The sequence below is a fragment of the Anomalospiza imberbis genome, chromosome 3, assembly GCF_031753505.1.
Source record: "Anomalospiza imberbis isolate Cuckoo-Finch-1a 21T00152 chromosome 3, ASM3175350v1, whole genome shotgun sequence".
NCBI classification, from domain to species: domain Eukaryota; kingdom Metazoa; phylum Chordata; class Aves; order Passeriformes; family Viduidae; genus Anomalospiza; species Anomalospiza imberbis.
The window spans coordinates 12208922-12220460 of NC_089683.1; positions in this window are offsets into that span (position 1 = coordinate 12208922).

Genomic DNA, 11539 nt, shown 5'->3' on the forward strand with positions numbered 1-11539 from the left:
GTGGCTAACTCCTGCTCAGGGTCACTGCTCTGCAGCTGCACTCAGCCCGGCCTGATCTGCACAGAAGGTGTTTGCCATGGATAACCTGCTGGAAATTTGGCAATGACAGGCAGTCTCAGGGCTTGCAACACCACACTAAACAACAGAGTAAGACAATTACATCTCCTTCCCTTCAAACTGGTTTTTCTCCATGTTAAATGTCAGATAAGCTTGAGATGTCTTAGGGAGGAATGGGAATAACTGGGGGTTTGCTTTGATTTCTTGGTCAACATTCAATACCATATCTACTGATATTCTTAGAAGCACTGAAAATGAAGTATGATTACTTTTTCTTTCCTCTACTAGCATATTTTTAGTAGCTACTAAATTAATCTCTTTTTTTCCCTTAAGTCTTATATTTGAAGTTTAATTTTACTCTGTCAATGTATTTTTCTGTCATAAAACTCAAAAGTCTGAAAATCCACCCACCTCAGACAGTACAACATCAGCTGAAAATAAAAATTATCACCCATGATCATTCCTGGGCCCTAGTCAAAAGTGACTGCTTCACTTTTTTGATGTTCCCCCAGAAAACATCAAAGAATATGTTATTCCTTCTTCATTCATGTTAAGCTAGTGAGGAGCATTTTTACTTCAAATGCATCTGCAGTTCCTGTAGGTATATACAACATGCCTGTTCCTAAATGGGATTTTTCCTAAAGATAATTGTTGACATTTATTTTCTAAAAAAAGTATTTCCCCTGTATGAAGTGGGGGGAGAGGATGCATGAATGATCACACAGAGGGAGATACTGAGGTGTGAAGTAGCAAGGATGTATTTGGCAACAAAAATAATCCAAAATTAAAAAAAAATATTTACTTTATCCTATGTTGTTGTGAGTGAGGGACTTACAGAAATAGATTCAGGGATCGAAAAATAAGGAAGTGAGTAATTTATATTTATTTAGAGGAGATGATGAAAGGGATGATGTGCATTACTTTGATGAACTGGCAGTCGCCTGAGCAGATCTGTTGAGTCATCTGTGTGGTACCGTGTTGAGTCATAATGTATTGTTAGGTGGCACTGAAAGCACAGAAAGACTTACTGAGCAGAAGTAGGTTATGGAAGAAAAGCAGCTAAATCCCCATTAGAATTCTGCCTGAGACAAGAGTAAATTCAGCTTGTGCGCTCACTGTTTGGAAGAGCCTGGAGTGACTGACAGCCTTGGCATGTAATGCAATATTTGGGTGCCTCAGGGCTCCCCTGCTGGGGATAACACCATTGTAGGGAGCTCAGCTGCTCTGTGTCACACAGCCTCAAGTGTGGGCTGGCTGGAGCAGTGAAAGCTGCCCTCCTGGAAAATCCCCTCCTCTCCACACAGAGCACAGCAGAGCCACAAGCAGCAGCGATGTTCACTTGTGAGAGAATAAAATACAGCAGCAGGATGATTTATGGTGTGTGCTGTAACCCAGTTTAATGCACTACTACATTGTCTACTGAAAAATATAAGCACACTTTTTCTTCTGTTTATTATTAACTGTGGATTATGAGTAACTGAGATGATAGCATGAAGGCCAGTCACTAAATTTGGACTAATTTTCAGTGGGAATGGAAGCACAGAGGAAAACAAATTATATGAAAATTGTAGGCACATTTGCAGCTTTTTATCCTAGGAAATCAATGATTCCTGCTGAATTAAAATGTTTTTATTATTCTCCTTTGTGCAAAGATTTTGCAGAAGATTAAGTAGATGTGTAGGTGTTGCCTCAACGTCTTTGAGGGCAAATTTGAATTCTGACAATATAGTCAAGATAATTTATGTGGTTTAGGGACAAGACTTCCTGTCAATACTAAATTCAAGACCCTTTGTATGGATAAAGTAACCTGATTCTTTAATGAAACAGGCCAACAGTATTGGGCTTTTCTCTTCTTTGGTTTCAAAATAACTTTGTACAGCCTCTCAGGATAAAATCTTTACAATCTTAACCATGATTCAGTGAGATCACAAATCAAAAGGAGTTTGGTCTGACTTAAAGATTAAGCTTTAGCATATATGTTTCTTCCCTGTATTATATTACTTTCCTTTTTTAGTTTTGGATTCACTGTTACTTGACTGCTGAACAAAATTACCCTAAAGGTTTTGCACATTGAGAAAAAAAGTTAATTAGCTTCTTCTGGCTTCTCTACACACTGAGCTCAGTTGCTATGACAACCAAAATTTTACCACTTTCTTAACATCAGTTCTTCTGATTTCTGAAGTTTAAATTAAAAAAAAAAAAAAAACCACAAACCTTTAAACTGTGTAAAAAATTCTAGAATTTCAAATATTTAGAACAACATTGTTCACCTTCATTACTAGTCATCATGCATAAGAATTTTCTTTATACCTTCTAAGAGTCAAAGAGGTCTTCCAAGGGTTACTGATAATTCAGTGAAACAAGGGTTTGTAGCTCACCACTGATCCTACACTGATCCGACAGCTCACTTATAAAGGGATAATACAGACATTACAGTTGAAATAAATAATTGCTGTAGTTCTAATGTCAAAAGATGTCATGCAGCACATCCCAATTTGGCAAACAGGGAGCTCTTATTCATTTGATTGTACTTGAGAAATACAGGTATAAGGCATTTTTGTGATGGGGTGATGTGATGCTCATTTTTTCAGATACAGCTTTTCCTGGCTGAGAAACTTTCAATTTGCTTCCAGCTGTTCTTCACACTACGGTAAAAGCAAGTTTCATTTCCTATTAAAAAAAAAAAAACTCCTTTTAGAAATGATGGACCATGTGATCTTTCATTGAAAGAGAATAAAATAGTTATATGCCAAAGGCTAGAAAATAGAGGATTGTGTTGTTCATCACTGGAGATTTGTGTAAAATCTTGTAGATTTGTGAGGTCCAGATAAAGAAAAAAAATTAGAATGGGTATGTATCATTATACTCCCCTCTATTAGTCACATGGAGAGTAAACCAAAGGTTGAGGATTCCATACATGAACATGGTCTGGACAAAATTAGGCACTTCAAAGTACAGCTGCAGTGAAGTGCATAGAATAATAAATAACTTAACTTGGAAAATGCCTTTAAGGTCATCAAGTCCAAGCATTACCCCAGCAGTGCCAAGTACTCTACTCCACCATGTCACTAAGTGCCACATCTGCACACCTTTTAAATACCTCCAGAGATTATGAATCTATCATTTCCCTGGGCAGCCAGTTCCAGGGCTTGATGTCCCTTTCCATTAAGAATTTTCTACCTAATATCCAGTCTAGCTCATGCTGACACAACTGGAGGCCATTTGCTTCCATCCTGTCATCAGGCTGACTCCACCTCACTACAACCTCCTTTCAAGGAGTTGCAGAGAGTGGTGAAGTCTCTCTACAGCTCCCACAGCTGTTCCTTTCACACTTGTGCTCCAGGCACTTCACCAGCTCCATTGCCCTTCTCTGGACTTGCTCCATCCCCTCATTATATTTCTTGTCTTAAGGGGCCAAAACTGAACACAAGATTCAAGGTGCAGCCTCACCAGTGCTAAGTACAGGGACACTGGCAATCACTGGTCAGCCCTGGTCCTGCTGAACACACTATTCCTGATATATGGAATGGTTGACACAAGATATTTCTGCAAATCAGCTCCCTGTGAACTTTTACACATAAAATAAATGGGAAACTAAGGAAGCTATCTGGCCACAGGGGTTGAAATTGCTCTGCTTAGAGAAATATCCACAAGATATGTCTTTTAAAAAACAAATGCGTTTTATGTTTTGAAATGTAGTAGCCCAAAAATGGTGACAGTTTGGCAGAACTGGAAATATTGCTCCATCTCTTCCAGTTCTCTTTCTGGAAAAGATGGAGCAATTTCAGGAGGAACTTCAGGCAAAGCAGCTCTTTGTGAATTTTTATCTGTATTGCAGTAAATTGAATTCAAGTGTAGAGCTACACTGCATGAAGCAAGGGCACACTTGAACACAAACACGATTGTCCACGTTGCTTAATTTGCACCCAGTTTCTGTCACAGTTTTGGCCTTTGAATGGTTTCCTCTATTGTGTTTTAATCATAGCTGCTCCTTCTCTTCACTCATCTTTCCTGTTATCTTTTTTCTGCCTCCTATACATGGTTTCTCAAGCTGAAGGCTGTGATATTTAGTGAACAGCCTCACTGCTTTGCTGACAGAGAGATCAGACTCACTGTAACCTTTCCAAAAGCATTGCTTCTTCGTTTGTATGCACCACAGCCACCCCTTTCTCTGCAGACCAGATCAATCTCAGTATTGGGGAGATTATACTGCTGTCAGTAAGCCTTCAGCATTTGCCTCACATTGCTCTAGCATGAGGCTACATATGGAAGACTAGATGAGCTTGTCATTTCATTTCACCCATTCAATACACCAAAAAGGAATTTTGCTTGAGGAAAAAGTGATTCCGATAGAACCTTATGTAGTTTGTAAGAAAAAGTCTCTCTTCTTTGTGATCTAGTTAAAGAAAAAGGTCCATCTAGAGTACAGGTGACCAAGAACTCATTTAGTGTTTAGCCAAAAACAACTTGCAAATGTTATGAAGTCCTGTAGGCAACACTTGGTAGAGCAATGGAAAAGATTGGGAAATACAGTCAAGATTTCTAAGTTCTGATCCTCTCTGCCTCCGTCTATGATGTGGCTTAACCTGTCACAAAATAATTCTTTCTCTTTCCTTCTAAAACTTTGGAGAAACTTGAATGACTTTTATTGATTTTTGATGAAAACTTGCTAAATATTTTGATACCAGTGATGTTTTAAAAAATACAAAGCTACATAAACTTACCAAATTTGTCTCCCCAGAAAAGCTGCATAAACACTTACAGCTTTGAGATTTCTGGTAACTATAGTTTGGAATGGATGATACAAATAATAAATTTCTAAGCTTCAAATTTGAAAAAGTACTTTTTCAAAATAAATCATACATTTGCTCAAGAGCTGCATACTGGATAATAATGTAAGTCTGTTGTTATTAATGGCTGCATGGTAGTTGAACTTTTTGTTTTGTTTTGGTTTGATTTTGTTTCTTTGTTTGGTTCGGTTTCTCTAATATAATATTTCATTCCTGAGGGGGGAAAAATCCAAACATTAATAATCTCAGCTGTGTATTTAGGAAAAAAAAAAAAAACAACCTAAAAAAATAGAGAAAGAGCAATGAGAAGATTTACCCAAGTAATAAATGGACTGGATCATTTTCAATGTGATTAAAAGAGAATTTAGGATGTGATTAGAAGGAAAAACAACACTTAATTTAGAGATATTTATTCTGTAAGACAAGATTCTTCTACCTTTCATTGTCTCACAACATTCCTAATGCCTTAATTTTCCCACTTGGCTTTATCATTGTGTTCTTTTCATTTGAAAAATAGAAGTTAGAAAGAAAAAGTGACATGCCTGCAGCCTCTCAGAGGATTTTTGGCTGCATCTCCTGAAATCATGTGTAATCTTTGTTTATGTGAGTGGCTCAATTGCTGCTTTTAATGTGTCCATTTGGATGTGTAAGAATTGCCAAAGTGGATTCCAGTTACCAGAGCTACTCTTAAATTTTGCATTCTTGGTTACTTTGGGTGACTGGATGTGAAATAAATCCAGAAATTTGGTGCAAGACAGGGTGGCTTGTGGACTGGGGAGCACAAACATACAGTTAAAATCATGCTAAAGTCAGAGGATGCCAACAGGGTGTTCAGGAAAGGTTGTGATGGACACTCCCTGACCCTGTGTAACTGACAGTGCTGTTAGACAAGTTATTTTGTTATATTAGGATGAATATTATTAAATGTCTTTACATTTCTTACCAGAAGATTCCTAGGAAGAGGGAGTGTATATCTGCTGTCAGATTTATAGTGAGGAATATTGCCTTTTGTTTTATTTTCTTTCATGGGGTGGGTTTGGTTTTCTTTCTCCTTCTTCCTTTTACATTTTCTGTTTCACAGCTTCTGTTAGTCAGGTCTCACTCCAGTAATTCCTTCTCTAGAAGAGTTCTTCAGCCTCTTGGATGTTCCTCCTGCTTCTTGTTGATTTGTGTAAGGGCAGCATTTTGGTAATGCTTGATAATGAAATTCATTGCTAAAGACTAAATGAGGCCACAAAAATATGTCTGCCATATGTCTGACCTCCAAAGCACCTGTCATGTGAAGGGGTTTGGGTTTTATTACCTTGTTTTGCTGCATTAGTAAGGTTTTAATTTGTGTTGAAATCACTGAAAGAAATTGGAAAATTTAATCTTTTCTTCTCCAGTGGTATTTCTGGCAAATATAAATGGGAGTAAGGCCCTGTTATAACAAGGAAATTACCATTTCTGTCACTTTGTCCAGATCTGAGCATGAAATAAGCAATGGTGCAGAGCAGCAAGACCACAGAGATTCAGGCACAGCCCTGGAAGGCTGGTTTAGCACAGGATGACAAAATGTGGGCTGTTCTTTTGCTGCAGGCCAAAGTGGGCACAGCAGCAAAACCCAAGCCAGGCATACAAGTACAAAGCAAGAAGCACATTTTAAATGGAGACTGGGTTGAGCTGCCAGAGGGGTGAACTCTCTTCCCATGCACTTGGTCCTACCTGCAAAGCCCATTTCTTCCTTGTCCTTGCCTTTCTATTGACTGCATGTGATGAGTTTATTGTTAGTTTTATTTTAAAATATCTGCAGAATTATGTGATTTTTAATTTTGGGGAGCTGCATGTTTGTTATCATTTTTTAAATTATCATTTGTTTATACATGGAAATACCTTAATTTTTCCATAATTTTTTCCTAAGCGTTTATGAAATATAAATCGATTAAATGCTCCTGTGAGTTAATGAAAGACGAAAAAAGATGCAAAACCAAACCTGTAGACATTAGGAAATACAGTTTGTCAGGAAATTTTGGAATAGTTTGGTTTCTGTACCAACTTGTGCTTTTTTCCTGTTTTTATAGTTTAGAATTTGATCTAAGAACAGCTAACTGGGCACTGTGTAATTATACACACCTTTTGCCTTGAAAATAGAACTGCTCATTGAATAGCTTACACATGGCTTTTCCCCTTTTTACCTGCAAGATATTCACAAAAGCCTTTAACTCAGTCATATTTCTTCCACATCTGCAGCACTCTGCAAAAGCCTGGCTTCACAATCAGGAATTGCAAATTAATTCTCAATTCCCGTCCCTGAGCTGGAATGTCAGAAGTTCTAAACCAGGATTTTCTCTTTAGATTGATGATTACATGAGGCAGGAGGTAGCTGGGGAAATCTGACCAGTCATTGTCTGAATTCAATTGCTTCCATGTGGACTGAACTCTGCCAGTTAAAACACAGTTTTTATTGTAGTTTTTTTGTGTTGACTTTACAACCCATGATAATAAAGTTGCTTATAACAGATAGAAAAAGACGTCACAACAAAAGCAAAAAAAAAATTTAAAGAAATAATATCAAGTTAAGAAAACCTCTGATTTAAATGTGCTGCATAGGTCTGACTTTCAAAAGAATGGAGGAGGTTGTTTTCCCCAGTGCACAGCTGCAACAGTGATGTGAAATTAGAGAACAGTCTGTTGAACTCATATTCACGTGGTGACTTATTTGTATGTTCCCATCCAAGTGAACAGGACACATCTGAGGTTACCTATTACCAGTATTTAATAATAATACTTGAGATTTGACCTGAGCTTTGATTTTCCTTCTTACTACAAGAAATCAGCTCTTACCCAGATTTCATTCAGAGCATGATCCTTTGAAGGTAGTGATGCCAAATGCCTTCTCCTGTTCCCCTTTTAAACCATGGCTACTGAGTGTGTGAGCATTTGTATAGGCTATTACACAAACACAACTAGGACATTTTCAATTTAAGTGTATATAATACATTTGGCTTATATAAGCCATTTCAATAAACCAGAAGAATTGATGGAGTTGCATCTGTCAATAAAGCCATTAGCTTCAGGGAAATTATTCACTGAAGCAGGATGTGTTTTGGATTCCACAGAGGAAGAGAAGATATGAGCTGCTTGTTTTTCACTGAAACAGCCCTCCTGATACCACTCCCTAAGCTGCTCATATTTAAGCTTGTGTTTTGAAGCACTTCAAAGCTGCAGGGCTGCTTTGAAGAAAGCAATGCTGGGGTTCAATAAGTTATACTACTGTTAATAATGTGGTTTAAGTTTTGAAATATGTACCAGAGATATGAAATCATACAAAATATTTTTTTTTCTAATTACAGACTGTGCTCCCACAACTATGCAGTGATGTTCTTGCCTTTATTCAAGACATAGGGTTTTTTATTTCTTTAACATAATTAGGTGCTAGTCAATATAAGAAAAATTCATAGATTTGAGTTGGCCGGTTTTGTAGAGGAGCACAAAATCTCTTGTTTTACTTGGAAACAAAAGAATATTTATACCCATCCTATTCCCTTCTCAGCTTTGATTAGTTTATTTACATATTAACTTGCAGGTTATCCCTGAGTGGGTCTTTAATGTCAGTAGCTGTTGCAAATACTAATCCTTTGTTGTACTCTACCCTGTGCCAATGGATCTGACTACCACACACGACATTGTGGCCCAAATTCTTTTCCATAAAAGTCTGGGCATAGGATGCGGCTCACCTTGGACCTCCATGTGGAACAGGATTGCTGCTGAGCAGCACAAGCCATGCTCTGCAGAAGCCAGGCTGAGGGCACTGCTGTCACATTTTGAGTTTCATCAGGTAGCATTTTGGAGATGGCTGTAAAGCTGCACAATCTCATTCCATTTCTTCCTGTGATACAATATGGGACAACAATGCTCCTTCCTTGCCACGGGGGGAAAAGGAAACTGGAACATTAATTAGCACCTGGGAGTATGTTTGCATGGTGGTAGATTCATAAGCAGCAAATTTTACCATGTCCCTACATAAGATCATTACAATACAGTGACAAATTCTCTATATCTATAAATACTAAAACAATATTTGTTGTAACACAGCTCCTCCTAGGCAGAAGTAGAGCAACTGTATGTTTGGGGATAGATACGTTATAATTTCCAGAAACTTCCAGTATTGTAAAGGGAAAAAGGAGTTCTGTAAAGACAAAATAAAAAAATTAATAAAACCACCCCAACTTATTACTGTTGCTGCTATGGAAACGGAACAAAGAACAATAACTACTCGCCAATTTCTTCTGGTTTCTACAGTGAATAAGCCTAAAATACTGACATTTGAAGGACAAGAATTGCTGTCAATAACAAAATATTTTGCTATTCTGGGATTTACCAGCACATTACCTTGGAGGTTTTTAGTTTCTAAACCTTTGTGAAATTCTCTTTTTTTTCTGAAATACAAAACCTTATAAGTATGTGATGCATGTTGTTATGGAAAGGCAAATAATTTTTACATAGAGAAATCAATTAAAGAATCAATCTAGTCCTGAAATTAGGAATATATTCACTAAATTTTATTTATATTTATAAAGGACAATGCTTTTTTAAAAAGAAGAAACATTAAATTTGCAGGTGTCCCTAGCCCTGCAGAGCATCTGGGAGCTTATGAGGAATGAAATGTCCTTTTTTAGATGTTTATTGCCACTCAGTTATAATATGCTCAGCGCAGCTGTATCTATATAAGAGGCTTCTGCTGAGGCTCCCTTCTTCTGACTCACAGGTGGTTTTTCTCTGCACGGGAGAAGCAGCCAAAGCATTTCTGCCCAATAAAAATGTAAGGTTTACAATATATTTTTAATAGTCTGCAGTTTGGACTTCATTTGTAAATGAAGATGCAATTATTTAGGGCACAGAATAAGACTTTCAGTATGCTTTCACCATGTTTTCCCACTTCAAAAACAATAACTGAATCCTAAACTTGCTGGAATGAAATAGCAGCATTTATCGCCTGGCTTGGCAAAAATTTTTACTTGTTAAAGTTTAGAATAGCATAGGCAAAATTAACCACAAGAAAGTATTTATCTGTGGGGGAAAAGGTATCTAGACTCTTCTGGCAAGTAAAAGGTGAGAAAATTCACTTCTGTTCTCCTTTGCCTAGATTTATAGTGGGTGTTCTTGTTGAAAAATATCTCTTCAGTGAGAGATGGACATTCTTTTGTTCAAGTTCCTCAAAATATTCTCCATCTTCATCTTCCTCCATCTGTGTTTAAAGCATATGGTATTCTTCCAAGTAATTCTCTCTGCCAGATGTTAATTTGAGTATCCTCCTATGTGCAACAAAAAGAGACATAATTGAAATATCTTTCAACTACAATTTATCCTACAGCATCTCAGTAACAGGAATATTCTTGATGTGGGTTGGATAGAAAAAGAAAAATGATGGGGCATAATGGGGGAATGGGTGCTGAAGGTCTTTCAAAGCTGAATGACGAGATGGGATCCATCCCAGGGTGATGAAGAAGCTGGCAGATGAGCTTGTGAGGCCACTCTCCATCATTTACCAGCAGTCCTGACTCACTGGTGAGGTTACAGATTACTGGAAACTGGCCAAATATGACACTCATTTACAAAATGGGTAGGAAGGAGTATCCTGGCAATTATAGGGCAGTTAGCCTGACCTCAGTACCCAGTAAGGTAATGGAACAATTTATATTGAGAGTCATCATACAGCACTTAAAGGATGGCCAGGGTATCAGACCCAGCCAGCAGGGGTTTAGGAGGGGTAGGTCATGTTTGAACAACCTGGTCTCCTTTTATGACCAAGTGACCAGCCTGGTGGATGCAGGAAAGGCTGGGGATGTTGTTTATTTGGATTTCAGCAAGGCCTTTGACACTGTCTCCCACAGCACATTCCTGGAAAAGCTGCAGCCCACGGCTTGGACATGAGCACTCTTTGCTGGGCTCAGAACTGATTGGATGGCTGGCCCAGAGAGTGGTGGTGAACAGTGCTGCTTCCAGCTGGCAGCCAGGCACCAGTGGTGTCCCTCAGGGGTCTGTGCTGGGGCCAGTTCTGTTCAATATTTTTATTGAGGACATGGATGAGGGGACTGAGTCTTTCATTAGCAAGTTTGTGGATGACACTAAGCTGGGAGTATGTGTCATTCTGTTGGAAGGTAGGATGGCTCTGCAGGGAGACTTGGAATGGTTGGATGGATGGGCAGAGTCTAACAAGATGAAGTTTAATAAGTTCAAGTGCCAAGTCCTGCATTTTGGCCACAATAACCCCCTGCTACGTTATAGGTTGGGGACGGTGTGGCTGGACAGTGCCCAGACAGAAAGGGACCTGGGGGCACTGGTCAACAGCTGACTGAACATGAGCCAGCAGTGTGCCCTGGTGGCCAAGAAGGCCAACGGCATCCTGGCCTGCATCAGGAATAGTGTGGCCAGCAGGAGCAGGGAGGTCATCATTCCCTTGTACTCAGCACTGGTGAGGCCACACCTTGAGTGCTGTGTCCAGTTCTGGACCCTCAGTTTGGGGAGGACATTGAAATGCTTGAGCGTGTCCAGAGGAGGCAATGAGGCTGGTGAGGGGCTTGGAACACAAGCCCTGTGAGGAACGGCTGAGGCAGTTGGGTGTGTTCAGCCTGGAGAAAAGGAGACTCAGAGGTGACCTTATTACTCTCTACAATTTCCTGAAAGGTGGTTGTGGTCAGGTGGGGGCTGGT